The sequence below is a fragment of the Pelecanus crispus genome, chromosome 20 (assembly GCF_030463565.1).
Source record: "Pelecanus crispus isolate bPelCri1 chromosome 20, bPelCri1.pri, whole genome shotgun sequence".
Taxonomy (NCBI): Eukaryota; Metazoa; Chordata; class Aves; order Pelecaniformes; family Pelecanidae; genus Pelecanus; species Pelecanus crispus.
This window is the reverse complement of record NC_134662.1, coordinates 4,920,354-4,934,161: the sequence shown is the minus strand read 5'-3', so window position 1 is coordinate 4,934,161 and position 13,808 is coordinate 4,920,354. Positions and strand designations below refer to the sequence as shown.

The 13,808-nt window shown below is 50.9% G+C and overlaps 1 protein-coding gene across 2 annotated transcripts in view; it reads left to right on the top strand.

Moving 5' to 3' along the window:
* Positions 1-4,845: 4,845 nt before the first annotated feature.
* GATAD2A (GATA zinc finger domain containing 2A) overlaps positions 4,846-13,808 on the top strand; it is a 50,444-nt gene continuing 41,481 nt past the window's right edge. For both annotated transcript variants that reach the window (XM_075723536.1, XM_075723535.1), the window contains exon 1: positions 4,846-4,881. The gene's annotated coding sequence lies outside the window, so the exon portion shown is untranslated. The remainder of the gene's footprint in view (positions 4,882-13,808) is intronic.

The following is a 13,808-nucleotide window of genomic DNA, read 5'->3' as shown; positions in this document are numbered from 1 at the left end:
GCGTGCTTACAGTTTTATCCTTTTTTCCCTGTAACTGTTTACGGATGTAGTCCATTCATTTCAAACTTCTAGCCAGCAATATGAAAGAAAAAAAAAAAACAACCAACAACCAAACCATCCTTTACAAGGTGCTGAGGTTTGCTTTTTTTAAAAAAAAAAAGGATTGCAGCCCGTCTTGTCCCAGTGTCGGACTCGGGTCGACACACACTCAGCAGTAGCCCCTGGTTTATCTTTCTACATCTATATATATATATATTTATCTATCTATATCAGTGGAAATGAGGTGAATGTAACTGATACAGACGCCGATCTGAAGCAGCTTTCAGAAGTATCCGTGCCCCTGATGTCTCGGTCCCCTTGACCATCACACGACTTCAGAGCTGTGTTCTCTGCCTTTGCTAAAACACGTATCGGCCATGGAGCTCAAGAACTAGTTTAGCCTGTTTCGTATGCCAATATTAGCATGTTCCCATGCGTCTTGGATCTGCTGGTGGTTGTAGGAAGATGACCCAAGTCCAACAGATCTGGCTTGAGCTTTACTTCTTGTTCTCCTCTGACCTACATTCTGATGTGCATTAAGAAAAGCCTTCATCTAATTTTTCATTCTTTCTTCAGGGACACTTGTGAATTTTGCCTGAATTGTTGGGGTTTTCTGCTTGCATCCCAATACCAAATTCTGCTATCGTTGCAACAAAATTAACCTCCTAGTGTATGTTGTATTGGGTGGTATTTTTATGAAGAGTGTAGATAGTGTGGTATTAAAATACACAGGAAGGATGAAGTATTTGATCCATATTCTCTATGGACTTTGCATTTGGAATGCGGGAAATACCTTTGGAAGAACAAAATAGTTAGATTTTGCGGCTCCAGCAAAATTTTGCTTCTGTGAGGAGATGTTCAGCTTTAAAGTAGAATCCAGGCTACGTAACATCAGTTTTGGTTATCAGAATGCATATTGATGCAGTTTTGGGGGTTTATGCCGCATGCTTAAATGAAAATCATGCGCCAAGTAAGCATTCGAGGCAATTAGCTGGGTTGGATCTTGGTAACACATCTTTGTAAGAATGTAAAAGACTGATACGGACAAAGAAAGCGCGCGAGTGCGGCTGGCCCGGCTGGAAGGCCGACGGGGACGGCTTCGCTCCGGAGCCGCCCGCGCGGAGCCAGGCCAGGCGCCAAGGCACCGGGGAGCGTCATCAGCGCGGTGCAGCCGATGCCCTCCTCCGAACGTGTCACCTCGGTGACACACCCAAGACGTGCCGGTCTCAGCTGAGACAGCCGGCTCAATCCCGGCTTTCCTTCTCCCTTTTGACCGCACACGCGCGGTGCTCCGCTCTGCGCTTAATTGAGTAGCTTTAATCAAGGCCCAGGTGAGGAATGGTGAGGTAATACCGTTCCGGTATTGCTTTACTGTGCGTCGCCCGAGTCACAACAAGGAGGAGATGTGCAAAAGTATAGCCGTTCGCTTACATGAATGGCTTCTCTAATTTTGAACTATTGGATTTTAATTTAAATGTAGTATTTAATTTAGATTAAAATCCAATAATGCTAATAATGTTGCCTGCTTTAATAAAGCTGTAATATAGTGATGCACAGCGCCGAAGTATTTAGTTAGAAGGCAGAGAGTCCCCAAAAGGAGCGTATTCAGATTGGAGGTGCACCGACACTCAGCTGTGAAGATTTAGGCGCTGTTTTAAATAGGAGAGGGGACTGCTTTAATCATGTTTTAGCAATACTCTCTACCTGGCAAAGATGTTTATATATTAAAATAGGGATAAGATACCATTTATTAATTACCGTGTCAGATGTCTGGTTTGCCTTGTTTGGACCCTAAGTAGCATCAGCTTTATTTTTTTCTGAACGCAAGATTAACATACCCACAGAATTCCTCCCCCAATCCCAACTCTTTCAAAGTCTGACAGATACAGGTAGATTAATTTAATTAGCTTTTTTCCTTAATTTGTTGCCGTTTCATAGAACTTTCCTGCTGAAAGCAGCTTAGAACTAGTTTCGCTTTAGCAGTTTACATAAACATGTTGGTGAACCAGTTACTTCCCGGTACGTATTTCTAGGAAGACACAAGTCTGTGGTGTCGGTGTTTCTCTTGCTGATGAAGCCACCGACTTGCCGCACTCGATCGTCATTGAAATACCATCAGCTTGTGTCTCCGCTAAGCGATTATAACACCGATGCACCTTCCAGGTGACTGAATTATTAACAGTCCCACTTGATGCTACACCTGGACTGTCCCCCAGCGACATCTAAAAGAAATTTGAACTTTGCCCCCAACAAGAAGCCAGTCTTTATTAAAAAATAAAACCAAAAAATCAGTAGCTGGTTTTAAATCACACACAAGTCTATTCTATCTACTTACTTTGATGTTTTAAGTAAGCTGGTGAAAGAAAAGCATAAAAAAAGCGTTCTCTTCAGTCTGCGGTGGTATTTCTGTGCATCGGGTTTGCAGGGCCGTAGACGGGTGGCTTGGTTTTGTAGGCTGACGGTTGCCTGACCTGTAACAGCTAAAAGCTGCGTTTTCCCTAGTAGTCCTGTTGTGCAAAGGGACGGGAGGGAGGTTCGCCTTGGGCCCGCGCCCGGCGGCGAGCGGGCTAGCTGTTGTGCAACGTGGCCAACGAGGCTATGCGTGGACAACGAGGGGTTGTCCGTCATTTTTCATGTGAAAAACTAATTGGCAAGCCTCTGGATGCTGTGGTGACCGGGAGGCAAAATAATGGTGCAGACGAGTGAGCGTCACTGTGGGAAATCCTTTGTGCTTGGATATGGGGCATGATAAGGGGCCGTAACCCACAAAGAGGCAGAAGAGGATCCCCGCCTTTTCACAGGACCTATAAATTAACTTTCAGCCTAGAATTAAGTCATCAAAATCTGAAAAAAAACAGAAACCCCATCGCTAATTATTCTGCTTGTAAACCTCTTTCAATAAGTATCACATTTGGAAATGCGTTGGCAGGGAGCATTCGCACACCGGGTCTGGCAGGATATCGCTTTTGGGGTAACTTTCTTCCCTAACTCCTTGTGACATCCCTCCCTTCTGTAAGTTCATGCTTCAGCTAGGCGTGAGAAAACGTGTCAGAAATAGGACTGCGGAGCCGGAACCTTCATCCTTTTAGAGGGGAAGGAGACCCTAAAGTACGGTGCATGGCCCCGCTGAAAATTATTAATTAACCTGAGGCTGACTCACTGGGCTTAGTGAAGATGTTGTCAGGCTGGAGACTCAGGAGCCAACAGACCACATCCAAAAAATAACCGCTCTCCAGAAATGTGGAAAACTGGCAATCTTAAGGCTCGCTGGCATTAGTCCGCTACAGAAAATCTAGAAGAATTTGGATCTTTTGGTAGCTTGCAAAGGTTATTCATGCACCCCGGCCTTAGGCAGACCTGCACGGGGATGACAGCCCGGTGGGAATACTTAACAGACCAGAGAAATAAGAGCGAGGGAACGGCGTTCGGCGAGCTGCCTCTGCTGAGACCGGGGAAAGCGGTAGTGAGCTGGAAACCCGGCCAGAGTCTGCGAGCGTGTTGTACTGAAGGGGTCGGTAACAGAAAAACCCAGCAGGTCAGAGTTTCTTCTGCTGTCGGTTGGGTCTAAAATAATTCCCCTGCTGGACTTAACACCTGGTAAAGACGGCTTCAGAAGCCCTGCCGGAGCGTCCTGGGGAAGATGGGCGGGAGGAGAGCACTGCCCCACAAACGCCTTCCCGCGCCGCCCCGCAGCAGCGCCCGGGGCTCTGCCTTGGGGGCCGGGGCCGGGGCCGCTCCGCGCCTCCGAGTCGCGCTCCCCGCTCACGCCACGGCCAAGAGCTGCGGTTCGGGGTATTGCAAGATATTTCCAGGCTTTCTGCTGCTTGCTGAGCCGCTGCGAGCTGCCGGCAGCGGTCGCGTCAGCTACCCTGGGGCTCTCGGGGGTAGGAGAGCCGCTGTTGGCAGTGCTGGCCGCTTAAGAGTGTCTGCTAGATCTGCGGGGCCCGCACCGGCTCTGCCGGGCTTTACGGTCCTCGGGAGAGATTTCAGAGCCCAGCCCGTGCCGCCGGCAGCGAGGCCTCGGAGCACCGGTAGCGCTGCCCGGGACACGCAGCCTGCCCCGGCCTGGCTACCGCGGCTCTGCCGCTCCTGCTCGCCCGGTGCCCTTCAGCAGGCTGGAGCGGCCGAGCCCGGGCAGCGGCGGGAGCAGCGCCCGCTCTCCGTTTCCTTCATCAGCGCCTGCAGACGCTCAGGAAGGAAAAAGACAAGCGGCGCCGAGAGCAATCCGTGTCCGCGGCCGTCCTGCCGCCGGAGCGGGCCGCGGGGCCTCCGGCAGCGCCCCTCCGCCCGGCCCGGGAGGCGGCGGCGCGACCAGAACGGTGCCCGCCCGGCCCGGGGCACGGAGGCCGCCGCCGCCGCCGCCGCTGCCGCCGCTCCACGTGGCCCCGGGCGCCGCAGCGGGACCCGCGCCCCCCGCGGCGGCGCCCCCCGCCCGCGCCGCAGCCAATCCCCGCCCGCCTGCCATGTGCCGCGACCCCTCCGGCCAATGGTGCCCCGGGTCACAGACCTGCTCCACCATTGCCCGGAAGCGGCGCCAGGCCCCCGCGCGGCGCGGCGCGGTGCGGCCGCTGCTGCCTCCTCCGCCGCCGCCGTCCCCGCCGCACGACGGGCCGCCCTGTGTTTCGGGGGCCGCCGCGCGCATGCTCCGCCGAGTGACGCCGCGACTCCATGTGTGAGAAGCGCATTATTTGGCAAGGGGAGCAGCGGCGGGGAGGATTAGCCGGGGATCCCTGGCGGCGCGGAGAAAGGGGGCGGCGAGGCGCGGGGGGGGGGAGACGAACCGGCAGCCGGGGAGCGGCGGCGTCCGGATGTGCGGGGAGCGGCGGGGAGGTGCCGCGGCGTGTGAGTTCCTCGATTAAAAGTTCTCGTTGGGGTTATTGTCTTGGGGGAGGGAGGGCGAGGCGGCCGCTCGGGATGCCTGTGCGCTCCGGGGGAAGTTCCGGGAGAGCCCGGCCGTGCGGCGACCGCGGGCAGCCCTCGCTAGCCCGGGAGAAGTGCAAAGTCCCGCTCTGCGGCCGCCGGGCGGGAGGGGCAGAGGAGGGGCGGCGGGCGGCGGGGCTCCCCGCCTGCATCCACGCCGGTAAAGGAAAAGTTTAGCGGCGCGGCGCGACCCCCCGAGCCCCGGGGCCGAGCGCCCCGGCTCGCCGCCGGCTTTTGTTGGGCGCCGGGACGGCAGCCTGCGAGGCGTTTGTTTCGGAAAGTTGTTACGAGCTTTCCGCCGCGCCTGCTTCCTCTTCCTCCTCCTCCTCCTCCTCCTCCGTCGCCGCCCGGGCCGGTGCGGGGCTGGGAGCGCCCCGGCCCCCGCTGCCCCCCGCGCTGCCGGCTGGAGGCGGCGGGACGGGACCGGGCCGGCCCCGCGGCGGGGGGCGAGCGGGGGGCGAGCGGCGGGGGGCGAGCGGCGGCCCCGGGCAGCCCCCGCCGCGGCGGTGGCCCGGCGGGCGGCCAGGCTGCGGCCCGTGTCACAATAAGAGTCCTCGCCCGCCCTTCTGCGGCTCAAGGTGCGCCGGGCTGCGCCCCCCGCCCGCCCCGGGGCCGTGCTCGGGGACGGCGTTACCGGCTGCGCGCCCTTGCCCGGCTTCTCCGTTCCTGCACCGTCCCGGCGCCTGCGGGAGCGGCCGGGCAGGGCTCGGCGCCGGTCGCGATAGTCCCGTGGAAGCACCCGGGAATCGCCGCCCCGGTTGCGGAGGAGCCGGGGCTCGGTGGCCGCAAACCGGCTGGCAGCGTTACCCGCTTCGAGCCACGGAGCTGGGGAAGCCCGTAAGTCAGGACGCACGTACTTCTCTAGAGCATTTGCTTACTTTTTTTTTTTTTTCTTTAAATTTTATTTTATTTTACACTCTCTATACGTCTTAGGTTTTACTTTCACTTGTCTTTTTTCTGGCTGCCCCGTGCTCTCCTATTTTTGTACTTTGTGCAGGAAACCCCTTTCCCCAGGTCAGAGGTTCCTGAGCCGATGGATACAGCAGTGACTGTCAGGGAGCAGTAATTTGTGGGCACGGCCCTAATGCTCGTTTCCAGCTTCTTTTGCAGGTGTTTGACTTTCATGTTTCTCCCTCGCTTGCCCGCCTGCGAATGCAGCTGGAAGCAGAGGTAGCAGAGCTGCTGGTAGAGACAGTTACACAGGAAGTGAAATGACGAGGGGCCTTTGGGAATAAGAGACATGCCAGTAGGCTGGAAGCTGCCATACATCAGTGGGAGAAGGGAATGAAACCCTGCTTTCTTCCAGACACGCCACTGACCGGCGTCTCAAGTGGAAGGAGGCGTGGGGAGGAAGAAGCAGGAGCACGAGAGATGCGCTGTTAGCAGAGAGGACGAGGTGGTAGGGGACCAGAGGCAGGAGACGGCGGAAGAAAGTAAGAAATAAAGGGATGTGGAGCACGTGGAAAGCTTTTTGTGCAAGTGAACTGCGCGGCGGCCTCCTGGGCGTTGCGTTGCCGTGCGCTCCACGGGCCTGGCTCTGGCGACAAACGGTCGGTCCCACCAAATCTTGGGACGGTACCCGCTGGGCTGTGGCGGTGACGCCGCGCTGACACCTTGCTGGCATTTGGGCCGTGGGGAGGCCGGTAGCCCGCCGGGCGCTGTACGCAGCGGGGAGAGCTGGCTGCCGGGCGGGGACGTTACCCCCAGCGCTGCCTCGCAGCCATCCGAGATTGTGACGTGTACGGAACGGCGTATTCCTGTACATCACGCTCCATTACTCGCTGCTGGCGTAGCCTTCGGCGCGTCTGGATTGTCAAGCTCTGGACAAAAAAAGGGGTGTGATATCCTGGAGGCAGGGAGGCTCTGAGGTTAAGTATCTTAGATAGGATCACAAAATAAGCTGGTTTCAGGGCTGGGAACTGTTTAGGATTTTGTTTTATTTTTTTTTCCTCCCCCCCCCCCCCCCCCCCCCCCCCAACTATCTGATTTTGAAAATAGGGCTGCACGGCTTGACACGTGACGTTGAGGCTCTAAAAGCTCGCCCCTTTACGCGTTGTCTGTGGGTAAGCGACAGGCTGGTGCTCCTCTAGCTTTTACGCGGAAAAAGAGCGACTGTATTACCAGTTAGCGTGCTCTGGCTGAACTTTGTGAGTGTGAAGAGGACCGAGATCCATGCTGGAAGTAAAAACCACCTTGCTGAGTCTCACTGGAAGAGAGAGTTGTATCCGTCTGCTTGCTCGGTATCCAGCAGCGGAGCGGGATGGAGGTGGCCAAATACATTTCTCTTTCAAATGTATTTCTCAGAGGTGGAAGTGCAGAGGAGTAGCTAATACCATCCCTAACTGTTACATAGTCATGAGGTTACATCAATGGGTGATGATGCAACACCGCTGGCTTATGATGCAGTGTCAGTATGCTAATACTGTAACTTAATATAGCTGCGTTACGACTTTTTTGTAGTAATTTTTGTAGTAATTACAGGCCGGTAGCCGTATGTGGAGCTGTTTAAAATGATTGGTTCAAATTCAGACAGCGCTGGTGTACTGTGTGATGTTTGCGATGCTTATGCAAGGCGAGATGAAGGATTTGGATCCCTGTTTCGGCTGGCCGGCGGCACACGTACGTACGTACGACGTTTGGCCGCTTTAGGGACCTCTCTGCGTGGCCTCAGGTTTGAACTGGAATTATCCCTTTGCTGTCAAAGGCACTATAACTGTGGAAGGAACTCTGTCCAGGCTTACTGTCTTATTGTCTTACACTTCTATTTCTGGGTGCGCTCTTTGTTAGCCCTACCCATCCAGATGGGCTATAAGCATTTTTACTTTCTTACTGAATCGCTCCAGCTGTGCCACTTTAGGGGGGGGAAGAAGAAGAAATGGTGCTTGGGATAAAAGAAGTCAACTTCTGACATCTTTTGGATAGTGCTGGAAGTATTGTTAAAATTAAGTCCTAAAACTCGTTCAGGTGTGATGAGGCCGTGTTTGAGATTGTCTTAGGTTTTGAGTGGTACCTCTTGAAATGATGTCCGTGTTGTAAGTCCCTGGCCGGTCACCAACCAGGCGAAAGTTGGCGGCATCTGGTACGAGAAATTGGGAAGGATGGAATTGGCAAGGGGCTGTGGTGGTCAGCAAAGCTCAGGTTTTCTGCTTTGATGGAGCACTCACTTTATGTGTAACTTCTGAGTGGAGAAACGCTGTTTTGCTGACTAAATTTAGAATGTTTTCGTTGAGCGTGTTTTGAACCACAAACTTCAACATGCAGTATCTAGGTGTTGCTTGCTGGTAGTAGATATTAAGTGTACTTATGCATTTAAAAATTCAAATTGTTGGGCATCAGAACTTATTTTTTGATACTTACTATGCACATATGAACTGTGAGCTCATCCCCAGGCTCTAATACTTTGTTACTGCCACACTCTGAGGGGAGTAGTCGTGTGCTTATTTTGCTGGTGTTTCACAAAGCACTTTCTTGCGTCTTGTGAGGTAGAAAGTTGTGTGCTGTGTACAGAGTTTGCATGTGATACGTACCTGTGCAGGTACAGGCTCTTATCCTGCGTAAGGGTACTGCTCAAATAGGTTGCAACAAAGAAGTTGGAAATAAAACATGCGGTGTGTGCATTCCCCTTTTGAATTAAAATACATGTGCTAGGCTCTCATTACAAAATAAAAGGAAAAATGAACTGTGATGTGGAAGTGTTTTTCATTCCTCCTCCTAGAATGATCAGCATCACAGCCCTGTTCCAGGCACTTCTCCGCTTCCAGTTTATATCTTTGTCAATAATAATCTAAGTAACATAGAACTGTATGGTGGGGGTTTTTTTCCCTTCCAAATGTTCCTGGAGACTGTGGTATCTGAAAATATGGTAGACTTATTTTTAGATGTGGGGAAGTAACGTTTGCTTTTGTGTAATGCTATTCATGTTTGAGGTACCACAGCACACGGTCTGTAGACCAGTATGTGAAGTGCAATGTAGTTAGCATATTTTGTTGCGTGGGGAAAAAAAATGGTACGTGAGCACTCTTTCCTCTTCTCATGGCATTAGACAAAGTAAATGTTAAGGGAAGAACATGCCGCTGATGGACTGGGAAACTCCAGGACAGCCTTTCAATTGTATTCTTCTTTGAAAGTCTGTTCTTGATAGTTCCATCAGGCTGTCCCTGCTCTCCCTGTGCTACCCATGCTGCTTGTTTTAGATTTGTGCTCTTAAAACTTACAAGCTCGAGTTTGGCACTTTATATATAGACATTCTGCTTATTTATGCATTCATATTATGATTGATTGGTGTAAAGACTTGCTTGGGATCTTTTTTTTTTTAGGCTTTTCTAGTCGTCTTCCCCCTCCCCTTGTCTCTGCATGTCTGTGGCATCCCTTCGCCTGGGGACGTGGACAATATGTTGACCCCCATGCAGCTCTTGGTTCCTGCTTTATTTCTTATGCACCACCTGGAATTTCTGAGGTTACTCATTTCTTTGTGATATTTTCTATGTGCTTAGCACTGCTCAGCCTGAAAGCCTTGTGTACCTCGGTGAACCTCATTGTCAGCTGAATCATGTGTCCATTTTCGGGTGAGGAAAAGGAGAGCGAATTGCCCGAAGCAAGCATTATAGGACAGGGACAGAAGAAAGGTTAAGGTTTATTAATACACAGTTTCCTATGTTGGCTTTTTGCTGCTCAGCACTTCTCCTCTTCCTTCCCCGACTGCTGAAGGTACCGGCGTTTCTAGCTTTCATTGCCTTTAATTGCATTCTTTGGTATTTGACTTCTCGGTGTGTCAGGTCTCGGAACTCTTCAGCGGGGCACCAGTAAAGAGCTGGTGTTTACCTGCGAGCATTTGTGTGTGTGTCTGTGACCTCTTCGGCATCACCTTGGGAGACTGCGGCTACCACAGGGCAGGGAGGAATTCTCCCGTACAGCTTTCCTACCTCTTAATTACAGAGCACCTCTTCGTTGTGCTGGGGCCTTTCATGTTGTCCGCTATGCTCCTCTCTTTCTAGTGCAAGTGAGGCTGGAAAGCAGTGTTGTGACTCTGGCTTCATGAGTGCAGCTCGCTCGCTTTGAGTGAAGAGGGCGTTTGGAGGAAAAAAATAATCTGATGAGGCCATTTGGGCTGTATGGGACAAAATCAAGGTTCAGCAAGAAAGTTTTGCCTGCTTTTGATGTGTTGACTCTTTAAGAAAAAATGTTTGGATGTGTTGCTGTTTCAACATACTGAAATAAGGCAGAAAGTGGAAAACCTTCGCTAGGTGCGGCTGTAGCAGTGCCCTTTTCTCTCCTCCTTGTCTTTATCATCGGTAGGGTTTGACGCAGTTCAGCGTTGCAGCCTGGACGGTGCCGCTCAGCAGCGGGTCGGTGTCCGGCCAGAGCTGTTGGATGCGGCGCAGCTCGGAGGTGCGGTAGGCAGAACCCAGGTGTCTGTCCCTGTTACTGCATCTTGAAAATCACACTGCTCAGGACCAGCTGATGTCCTGCATGCTGTGGGAACTTGTTCTCACCTTTGCCTTTGCTTCCCTGTCCTCCCTGGAGGAGAGGTTTTATATCGCCTTGGGTAAGTCACTTAAACCTCTCCGTGCCTTGGCTATGCCATCTGCAAAATGGGTACAAGCGTGTGTTACAAAGGAAGCATGCAAAATGTGGCTTATAACAACAATTCCTTTTATTTTAATCTTCATCTTCTTTAGCTTTTATCGCTGAAATGATGTAAACCGCTGTCATCTCACTTCTCAAATGAGATTTGCTGGTAGGACTTAAGATGAGAAGAGGGGGAAAAAGAGTTGTCAGGTTTACCTCACGATCTGTAATGCCGGCTTGTTGTATTAGGAAATGCAAACATTTGAAAGATCTAGGAGTGTAAAATTTAACAGCCAGCCACAGCCGCTGAAGGCCAGACAAATACGGGGAAGGAGTGTCACGTGGCTAGCAGGGAGCTGGCAAACCCCTAGACCAGGGGAAGTAAGGAGTTCACCCCTGACTCTCCTGTTCGTTAATTCAGGACTTCACGTCTTTGTAGGTGATGTGCGCAAGTCGGGTGAGTTTTCGAGCTGTGCAGAATTTCTTTCTGTATATCCCGTATAACAGGCGGGTCTGTCCCGGCGGCAGGGTCAGGTCTGTGTGCCTTTAACCCAAGATATGCGGAAGCTTATGATCAGGCGTGTTTATTTTGTCTTTTATTTTTAAGAAGGTTCAATTTCAGGAGGCTGTTTCTCCTCCCACCGTTGTCCTTCCTGGAGAGCCCTTGGGCATCGACTGGGCTCCTTGGGCCCTCCCTCTGACTTCTGGTTTGTGCACAGAACAAGCCGATCCGCTGGCCCAGACCTGGCGGGGTCCTTGCCCCTTTAGAAGTCTTCCGCGGCTCGATCGGGCGCTGCTCGCATTAAGCAGAATAGATCGAATGGTCTGTATCGTGAAAATGATTGGAGTTTCAAAGTGCTGCAGGAGTTCAAGTCTCGTTCAGGTGTCAGAGAGCTACGTTACACACACGTCTCTGAGTTTATCTCAATCTGTTCTGCTTGTATTCGTTCCTATTAAATTCTGGGTTTTACCTTTTTTTTTTCTTCCCCCTCTGAAATGCTTAAATGCATTTCAGCCTCTATTCATTCTCCTCCTTCTTTGTTTCCTTTCCTTCTCTTTCCCCTCCCTCCCCCCTTTTTCTCTCCCAAAGGAACAACAAACCAAAACAGTATTTTTACAAGAGTAAAGGACTTTTCGTGACTGTTTTTGGGTGACCCTCCAGGTGAGGCAGTTTGGCTGTGACTCGCCTCTTCGGAGACGTTGGCAAGTTTGGTATTCCAGATGATCTGGCATTAAGTTAAAGCTCTGCCGGAAAAGCTGTACTGCTGCCATGTTTGGAAGAAGAGTTGGTCTCCAATTCCTTTAACAATTATGAGGTGACTAATAACTTGAAGGCAGTTTCCCTGCTAATTTGCAGTGCCCTGTAGTAAACTCTGCTGCGGCATGAAAGGGATCAGTGTGTGAACGCTTCGTCTTCTGGTTTTGGTGTCTTGTGCGTCACCTGCTGTCTTGGGCTTACTCCTGTATAAACACGAATCAAACTAAATTAAAAGTTGTGCCCAAAAATCGCTGGACCCGGTGGCCCAAGCCGTGTGGATGGAGAGTGGGGAGGCAGTCCGCCGCGCTTCCAGTCATCCATAACAATATGTGCTTTTTGTTGCCCTCGCTCCAGCAGTGTGAATGGGAGCTGGAGGGATGGGAACAAAAAAAAAATGAAGCCTGTAAAAGAGCACTCCCACAAGGCAGGAGATAAGCCCTGACATGAAGTAAACGCCATTCCTCCCCCTCTCCCCACACTTCCAGCTGAATATAAGGGGATATTTAAAAAGTCAGGTACCTGAAGAAGTTTCTAAAACACCTAGTAGCGAGTGGGGCTGTATGATATTTTCTTGATTTTTTTTTTTTTTTTTTTGCACCCCATCGAGTGAAAATAACCCATTGCTGTTTTAACTGTGTAATGTTGGTAGTTCCAGCAGAGAGTATGGAAATAGATATTCTGCCTCACCTGCCGGGAAGAGGTTCCGTTAACTCTTTTTATCATAATTACTAATTCTTTTAACAGTAAATGTTGTTACTCAAAGTTCTGACAAAAGTGGGTAGCAGCAACTTCTAAGAATGTCAGGTGGCACCTAAGAAGGGTGGTTATTTTTTTCAATCATTTGGTGGGAGACCAGATGAACACAGTGATGGGTATGTAAGTAAGAGCCAGCTGATCTCAAGGCAGTCTATTTTTTTTTCCCCCCCTTCTCTGTTAAATATCCAAAATTAAGTAAGAGTTTATGGTGGGGTCTTTGCATTAAAGTGCCAGATTGCTGGAGCTGAGGGAATAAAGGCTTATTCTGTAGCTTTTCAGTGGAAAAAAAATGAAGCCTTTATTGAGTTTTCAGTTAGTCTTGAAATTGATTTTGACATGACCTGTCTTACTCACTTTGGGGTACAAATACCCAATTTTACTACCTATAAGACTATGGGAACTAGAACGCTTCCAATTGAGAGGTGCTGGTTAACTTGCTGCTTGTTTCCTAACTCAGTCTGGATGGAGAGACTCTTGTCAATGTTGGCGGCTGGAAGCGCATCTCCTGCGCACCAGGCAGTTAGCCGTGGCCGCCACGGTGTTAGCAGGTTTTCTTAAAATGGTTTTGTAAATGCGCAGAGCGTGGCTGGACCGAGCGGAGCCCAGCACTGGTGTGGGATGCTGTTGAAACGGGGCAAGCCTCGTCGCAGCAGCAAAGTCATTTTTGTGTCTGTTTCGTAGGGGAAGCGTTGCTGAAGATGGTTGGTAGTGGCTTTTCTCTTAGTCTGATTTATGCTACAAATACCAAAGACTTTCCACATACTGAAATGAGTCAGAAAATTGAATCATTAGATCTCATGCTAATGCTGATTTACCTATTGGTGTAAGTAGGAGCAACTTCCTTGCCGTAGCCTGTTAGCTCTGCCCAGTGTGTTCATTTGCTGAAGTAGCCATGTGATCACAAGCTTCAAAATGCTTGCAAGAATTAGAGGAAGTAAACTGAAGGCATTCGTATTTAATAGGATCTTAGAAAATCCTGTCTCCAACAGAATTAGGTGCTGCAGTTGTGCCTGTGTCCCTAGTGTCGCGGTACGTACAAACGCACTGAATCACCTCTTGAGATTCATGCGCAATGTAAACCCAAAGCTTTCTGGTTTTCATTGTAAAATAGTGAAATGACATGTGCTAATTGCAGGCACGGTGCTAGTGTTACGCTCTGTAGGATGCTGTTGAGTATGGACTTGAGATTTTGCTTTCCGCTGGCTTGCTTGTTTTTAGGGCTTCTGAGATGTCATCTTTGAAAGCAAGTGCCGAGTTGTTTCAGTAG